Below are 9,438 nucleotides of genomic sequence, written 5' to 3' on the forward strand. Positions count from 1 at the left end.
GAGAGAAATTTTCCCTTAATCAGGATCACCACGTCATCCGCATAGGCGACTATCTTCCTACCCTTAGATTCGAAGGTCCTGAAAATAGGATTAACCGCCAGTAACCACAGAAGAGGAGAAAGAACTCCACCTTGTGGTGTACCTCTGGTAACCCGTCTTCTGATGACATCGTCCCCTAGGGTTGAGTTGATAATCCTGCTTTCCAGCATTAAGATTATCCAAGTCTTTCTAAGTTTATTTTAATAATATCCGACTAACACTTTTTAAGTTATCATTATTTATGTAGAGACACGTCTAACAAAATTTATAATTTTACTTAAAAATTTAAAAAAAAATTCTCCATCATATCTATATAGTTGTTATTCAAGCATTTTTACTGTTGACCTGTGTTATTTAAATAAATTAATTTATTCCCAAAAATTTCCCCACTCCGCTATCAGAAATAAACTTCTGCAACCCCTACAACCAACTCCTCGCTGCTAGTTGTGTAGTAAATTTGGAAACTGAATTTAGCACACAAATACCCCAATAACTAAAACGAAGACGAAGACCACGTTGCCACAACACAGACAACAACACCAAACTTTTCAAAAAAAAAAAAACAAAAAAAAAGTCATCCTCTTCCTGAAGGCAAATTGACAAATTACCGCATTTGTTTGTAATAGTTACAACTATTCCAATGTAGGCTTCAATTTTCAAAATGTTATTCTTTGACGTATTTTTTTTCTGGAGAATTAGCTCTGGTTAAACGTTTTATGATGGCATGTACAGTGTACACTCTCTCTCCACAATATTCCACCTCGACAATTATTGACACACGCAAATAAGTACGCCGGAGACCATAGCAAATAGGAAAAATCTTTTCAAACAGCATGCATGCAAGTAACTAAATGAGCCGGTTGATAATTGGAAAAGAAAAAGTTCAAAGATGACTTGTACATTAAAATTTTTGCTGTTTTATGTAGATTTAAGTTTAAAATTTATGCAGCCATAAGATTGTGAATTATTTGTTTGTGAAGTGTTTTTGTTATTTTGGCTAAACAAAAAATTATGGTAAATTCATTTTGGTGTTAAGGATGTTGCATTTCCGTAACATGTAAAAATTTAAGAATAGTTATTTAGAACTCAAGGGTTAATGAGTTGTCAGGTCGGTACATTCTGAGCAATCAGCAGGTGTCAAATTATTTTAACTGAGAGCCAAAAACCTAATGTGCGATTCACAACAGACTGCGTATATTTGAAACGCGGTTTTTGTTTTAAATAACCTTTATTCCATTTAGAAAGGTGCATACTGTCATTTATTCTCACTTAGTTATTGAGGCCTGGCGAGTTTCAGGCAACGGGGCAAACCCTATCTCGAGTAAAATAAATGCGTTCCTCCAGCATCACCGGAGGTTGTTTGCAGGCATGATAAGTCGTTATCAATTAAACGCTACAATTAATAAATAATGGATTGGATAATACGGCACATCGGCTATCGAACAAGGACAAGATTCGGATCAAGGAACGTAAGGACGCTATTGGAATTATTGCTCTTGGCGCAAGTATGCAATGAAATGTTTAGATACCGACTTAACTTCCTAGGATCATGTGAAGTTAGATGTAATGGCAGTGGAGAGTTGTGCACTGCCTATAGTTACCATTTTATCTTTAACCAAACCACATATAAACGGAGTTGGTTTATTACTCACAACAAAAATGAAGAATAACTTAATGGAGTACAACCCGACATCCGAAAGGATACTCACAGCCCGCATTCACACTAAATACCGTAACATCACAGTGATACAGTTCTACTCACCAACAGAAGCAGCTGATAACGACACCAAGAACACTTTCTATGAACAATTGAACAGAGCAATCACCATTGCTCCAAGGAGTGACATACACATTTTCATGGAGAATATAAACGCGAAAGTTGGCGCCGATAACACAAACCTGCAAACAAATATGGGGTCCGAAGGTTTACTCAGTAATCGCAATAACAAAGGCGAACGTCTCATAGACTTCTGCAAGGGTAAACAATGATTCATTGGAGGTTCTAAATTTCCACATCGAGATATATATAAATACACATGGCAATCTTCAGATCAGATCAACCACTTCATGATATGCAGAAAGTTTCTGGGTTGCCTGATGGACGTAAAGGCAGTCAGAGGAGCGGACATACACAGCGATCAGCAGCTGCCTGTCGGTATATACAGGCTAAGACCAATGGCTAATTATAAAAAAAATCATCAGCCAGGAAGAAATTCAATGTGCAAACATCAGTTCCACAAGAGTTCACATGCCGTTGGAGTTGGAAAAACATAACCGAAGCCTGCATTAAAACTGCAAATGACACAATAGGCGCAAGCACCCACCACACCTCACCCTGAATCAAGGACGTAACATGAGAGAAAATCAAGAAAAGGAAAGCCATTAAAATGGAGCAACTCACAGCAGAACAGAACTCCAATTTCCATCAAATAAGCAATCGAAAAACATGTGAAGAAAATGGGTCGAGCTGACAGCAGGCTTTATCAGAAAAATATAGCTAGCTCGGCCGAATATGCAGCTGCCCATGGAAATACTCGAGAAACCTACAAAACCAGCAAGCTGTTAAGCGGTTTCAAACGCACGACCACACCAAATATAAAGGTCGGAAATGACAACATCGCCACAAACATCGAAAATCAACTAGGACGATGGAAAAATTTTTTCGAGTCTCTACCACATTCCAACCTTTCAGGGACAAATCAGAAGGAATCCAAGAGGAGACTTCTCCACAGCACCATCGACTATCAAAGAAGTAAAAAGAGAACAATAAAGCTGCTGGTCCCTACAATATACCACCCGAGTTCTTGAAGACCCTGACCTCATAACATATATGAGGCCGTATGTCAATGAAGCATGTATATCATGCAGATTCCCTACCGAAGGCGTAATAATAGCACTACCCAAAAAGTGTGACCTAACCGAATGTAGGAACTGGAGAGGCATAAATCTGTTGAACACCATCCAGAAGGTTATCACAATGATCATCTGAGATTGTGCATAATAATCGAACAGTCCGCAGAGTACAACCCGCTTAGTGTTTGTGGACTTCGAAAGAGCATTCGATATCATCAATAGACACGCAATATGGTCTACACTGGTAAACATTGGAATTCCTGACAATCTCATATCTCTTATACAGGAGCTGTACTGAAACGCTCCATGCTCAGCACGTTTCAAAGGCCAAGAAAGCAAGGCGTTTGATAAGAGCACCGGCGTGAGACAAGGATGTACGGTGTCACCAGTGCTTTTCCTCTTAGTTCTGAACACAGTTCTCTCTCAGACAAACATCGAGGCACCAAATGGAATCCAATAGCACCAGAATCAACGGCTACATGACCTTAACTATGCGGAATACATATGCCTTATGTCTCATACATTGGATGGCATTCAACAAAAACTCGATAGACTGCAAGAGTGTGGCATGCGAGTCGGGCTTAAGATCATCATCGCCAAAACCAAGTCGCTCAGAATCGCCACTGCAAACACTGACCCAATACTTTTAAACGGCACCTAGATAGAAAACGTAAATTTACCTATCTTGGCAGCGTCATAAGTAAAGATGGAGGCGCAGATAAAGATGCAGCAAACAGAATAAATCGAGCTCTTGGTGCACATGCCTCTCTGAGTAAAGTTTGGAATTTTACCCAAAATTTCTAAGCGGTCCTTTTCTACTGTTGTGAAACGTGGAAAGTCACTGAGTCCTTAACAACAAAACTACAAGTGTTTGTAAATAAATGTCTGCGCAAAATAAACAAAATATTTTAGCCAAACAGCATCACAAACGCCGACCTTCCCATCATAAATGCCCGTGGATTAGCCACACTCTGCGTAAAGATATCTCTAAAATAGCAAAGGCCATTTTACAATGGAATCCGCATGGGAGAAGAAATGTTGGACAACAACGAACAACATGGCTAAGATCTGTAGAAGAGGCCTCAAATCCGACATATGGCACAAGATAGAAATCGCTGATGAATGCGTTCTATCGGTTTTAACGTCGGATAGATGTTTTGTGCAGTTCAGAAGTGGCGATTTTGACACGGAAGACAAATTAGAATTCAGTGAAATTTGGTACCATGAAGCTGAGAGACTTTGAATGACGATTTTACATGTCCGAAATGATGCTTGAACGCTATAAAAGAAAATCATTTTCATCGAACCATTATTTTCGATGAAAAATGGATCCATTACAATAATCCGAAGTGTAAGAGATCGTATGTGAAGCTCGGCCAACCAGCCAAATCGACATTAAAGCCAAAAATCCATGGCGATAAGATAATGCTCTCTATTTGGTGGGACCAAAAGGTTCCTATCTATTATGAGCTGCCGAAATCCATCACAGAGAACCTATACTGAAAGCAACCAATTTGTTTGAAACCGTAATATTTCATCATGAGAACGCTCGACCACATGTTGCAATACCTGTTAAAAGTAGTTAGAATGAAGTGGTTGGGAAGTTTTGCCCACAGATTATAAATTTTAACTCTTAACTTTAAACTTTAAACCTCGACAGCATCTAAACTGTAGCAAATTTTAAAAAATTTAAGTACCTTAAAATTTTGTATTACTTCCCCATTTTAACTTTCATTCGTTACCAGTGATACCTTAAAATAACTCTACCGGCTATCCCAAGTATAGCACTTCGCAACACATTTCTTTACGCACCTTCAACATTTATCAAATGAAATCACAATTATGTTTGTCTAATTAATTTCAGCTACCCTCCTTCCTTCTCAACATTAATACAAAATTTACTTACAATTTATTGGTAATATTTTGTTAAAATGTAGTTTTCAATTTTATTACCATGAGTTACACCTTCTTCTTTCCCATGTACTCATTCATTCATTCAGCACAATACAGGTGCAAAATTTCAGAAAAAAAAAAGAAATAAATAAATATATCTTGTTACTTTTAAAAACAGAAAAACTGCGAAACAAGCTTCTGGTATGTAACGTCTGACATTGATGACTGTTGGTATGTGCGTTAATGGTAAATGGGGGTCAGTTCGTTCCAACTAACTAAATGTTATTAAAACGTTTTCATAGCAAGATCTCCACTGAGTTGTTGTAAAGAAAAATTGTGGTTAATTTTTTGTTTTCGTACATAATTTAAATTTGACATTTACATGATTAAAATTAAGAAATGTTTTAATGGCAACATTTTCCCCACAATGACAGTTAACACAAAATTTATGATAATTGAAAAATTGTATTTGGAAATGTTGAGAGTGCGTGAATGAGAACAAGTACTAGAGTATTTTTAAGTTAGGGGTGCCCCTCTAAACAACAAAACTTTTTAATCTAAAAAGCTTTTGTTTATTATTAACCAAGTCTTATCTTATGTAACACATACAATTTTATATTTTAAATCTTTTAAAGCTTTTTCTCCTTCCACCAAACAATTGTGTCTGCATTCTGTTATTTTTTAGATCAAAATCTTTGCATACATAAATCACCTTCACCCTTACACTCACCTTAACTGGGTTACTTGGTCTTTTCTCAATTTAAACGTTTCGTTTGGTTTTCGATTTTTTTTTTCGTTCAACTTTTTTCTGTTATTTTTTATTTGAAATTTTACGGTGGCCTTGAGTAGAACATAAATGGAATGGTGTTGTTCTTAAGATGGTAATTGTTTTACAAACAAGATCTTATGGTTGTAAACAATTTTTAAATTTGTTTATATGTCTGTGGTGGGCATTGTGTGGCACGAGATGTTGTGCAAGGACTATTTAAAAGGTTTTGGTTCAGAACTCAGTTTCATACTTATAGAGCAATTTTAAAATTTCGTTATGGAAGAACATCTGTCTAGAATGCGGTCTGGAATAAGTCTCATTATTGGCTTCATTTCTTAATATTAAATGGTTTTGGAAAGGTGAAAAAATTTAGCTTTTCAAGCATATATACTTCGTTATGTATGCATTATAGAAATGTATGCATTATTGGAACCTGGAAAGTCCGAACCCTATCTATACCATCAAGACTGGAACAAGTTTGCAATGAATTCAATTCATATAATCTGGATATTCTCGGTCTGAGCGAAATCAGATGGTTAGATAATGGCTGGAAGGAACGACGATAATATCGCCATCGATATCGAAAAAGATGCGAATACTGGTAACTTACGAGATGTGTACACTGTACAGTGATAAAAGGACCATAGTGGCAGACAATCCTGGAAATCTGTTAAGATAAAAGATGACAATTTTAATGACCTATCACTATTGATCAACAACTTAACAGATAGCTTGTTTCTTCTAGTCCGCTCCTACCACCACAGCACCAGATTTCCTTATTGCATATAGTCATCGCCATCTACGGGAAATATCCACCTAGCCACCCACTCAGGAAGAAGTTCTTAAGAACTAAAGTACGGTGCTGGACCAATAGCACAATCTCTGACACCGATAATGCGAACTATATGGAACACCAACACGATACCCAAGACGTGGAAAGAAGGAGTAGTTGTAACATTGCCAATGAAAAACTGTTAAATGCCATCTGTAAGGTTTTGTCGCTATTAATAGTTGAGAGGATGAGCCCGGTTATTGATCCAATGTTACGGAAGGAGCAGGCCTGTTTTAGACCGAGCCGTTCATTCGTAGATCACATTAACACAATTTTCTTGATTCTGCTATTCGCTGGATTTTAAATGAATATCTCAACGATATATATTATGCGGATGATTTATGCTTAATGGCCCATCGTTTCTCCGATATCGACAATAAACTCAAAAAACTGACAGTCAACGCAACAGTACCGGGTTTGAAAATTTATATCGGGCAGACCAAAATAATGCGTATCGGTTCAACGAATCTTGCTTAGAAGACTTTCGAGGTAAGGGCACATCTCATAATTTTTTTAACTCGGAAGTATTCTATGTAAAGATGGGGGCTCTGAAGACGATATAAACAACAACAGGCGAGAGTAGAATTCAACAGTTTATATAAGGTATGGCGTTCTAGCCATATATCTAGAAAGACAAAAATACGCATATTCAACTGCAGTGTCATATCAATACTTCTATATGGCTGCACTAACTGCGGTACAACACAACATCAAATAGCCAGACTACAAACTTACATTAATCGTTGCCTCCGACAAATAAATGGAATATTCTCCAATTGGGTGACAAACAAACAGTTACTAGCGATCTCGAACATGTATCCTGTTACTACGGAGATACTTAGACGCAAATGGACTAGGATAGGCCACCTATTCCAAAAAAAACACATAACAATCTTGTAACCAAATCAAAACACTTGCAGCTGATCGTGTTAACTGGAGAGGATTCTTTTCATTTTTCTTAATAGGTTAAATTTTTTGGAGAAACTTGAAGAGATAACAACATTGCCTCCTTTTAAATACTCGGTATTAATTATATTCATTTAATTTTTTTTAAAAAAATCCTTCCACATTTTTTATTTTAGAACGAAAGGGGTAGCGAAGCGTACCGGGTCAAGTTAGTATATTATAAAAGCAGCATATTAATCGATAATAACTACTTAAATACTGCGAAAGTAAGCTCAATATATGATCACTCATAATTTACATAAAAAATTAATTTTAAGTTTAAAAAACACAAATACCTTAAATCGTTAATAATTTCGTAAATACCAGGATTTTAGGGAAAATAAGCTCATTCTGTGATCATTCATAAAAAACTCAAATATTTTAAATCGGTAATAACTGTGTTAGCGGTAATGGTATTTGCTGTTATTTTGGCAAAAGTATTGTAGTGATAGATATTAACAAAATTTTCAAAAATTATAAAATCTGGTTATCGTTTTTTATTAATATAATTTTTGTATGAGCACTGTCAGTATATCGTCAAGATAAAAAGTAACCAGAGATTGAGAAAATGGTGCTAATTTTTGTAGATTTCAATAAACTCAATTATTTCATATTATTATTTAAATTATTAATAGAATATCAGTAACGGAATTTACTATTATATCGGTAGCCTAGCGCTATCGATAGTTGAGCTGAAAGCGTATTTAGGAGTAACGGTAGCCAATCTTGCAAATAAGACTCCTGTATATTTCTACTCTAAGTTAAATATTAAAATATTCTTAAAGAATAAAGCGATCCTCACTTACAGAAACCGAACAGAGCTCAAATGTTAATTTATCAATAACTTATAAGAACTTTTAATAATTTGTCAGTATACTTAGTAAAACTTTGTATAATCAGTTTGTTCATCTCTGCTTTTAAGTTCAATCAGTTGTTGTCATTCTTTATTCTTTATTTTTTCCTATTACCACAATCATCAAGGTTACTCAATTAAAAGTGACATTTTGCAATAGATTTTTTTTTTTGTTTGTAGCTATTTCGTATTCTACAATTTGTGATTCTGTATGTAAAAGTAATTCTTCTACACACTGAGATAGAACAGAGTGAAATAGAAATTGTGGAACAGTAATTGTTTGAAAATAATATTAAATATAGGTACATATTTATTAGGATTAATTGCAAACCAATTGTGTATCCTGATTTAGTGATATCCCACCTTTTCATAAGTTTTTTGCATCATTGATCACAATGGCGTAGTTGTTTTGTTAAAATTCCAAATCCTTCTGATCGACAGTTTTTAAATTTTATAAGTTTGGAAGATTAATATGTATTTTGAAAATGATCACTGATCAACATATTTAACAATAGACGATTATTTTCTGATCTTTTTATACCCTACACCACCTTAGTGGGTAGGGTATAATTCGTTTGTGCAGATGTTTGAAACGCCCAAAAATATTAGTCTAACACCCACCTTAAAGTATACCGATCGACTTAGAATCAATTTCTGAGTCGATTAAACGATGTCCGTCCGTCTGGCTGGCTGTTCAGCTGGCTGTCCATGTAAACCTTGTCCGCAGAGTACAGGTCGCAATTTTAAAGATATTTGGATAGAATTTGGTACATATAATTATTTTGGCCTAAGGACGAAGCCTATTGAAATTGGCAGAAATCAGTCCATTATTTCACCTAGCCCCCATACAAATGTCCTACCGAAATTGGACTTGATCGGTCATAAATGTTTAATTTATATAGGTATCTACACAAATTTGGCTCCAAATAAGTTTTATATATACGAAATTCATGTCACCAAATTTTATTATGATCGGTCCATAATTAGTCGTTGCTCCCATATAAGACCCACATCCGAAAATCACTTTAACGTGCATAAATCACCTAAAAAAGTTGGTATACACATAAAATTCAACATAAATAACTTCAATGCAGACACGAAGCACGCGACCTAATTTTATTGTGATCGGTCCATAATTGGTCATAGCTCCCATATAAGGCCCATTTACGAAAATCACTTTAACGATCATAAATCTCTTAAAAATGTTGGTATACACATAAAATTAAACACGAATAGCTTTCATATAGACATAAA

Source organism: Calliphora vicina, chromosome 3 (assembly GCF_958450345.1).
Source record: "Calliphora vicina chromosome 3, idCalVici1.1, whole genome shotgun sequence".
Taxonomy (NCBI): Eukaryota; Metazoa; Arthropoda; class Insecta; order Diptera; family Calliphoridae; genus Calliphora; species Calliphora vicina.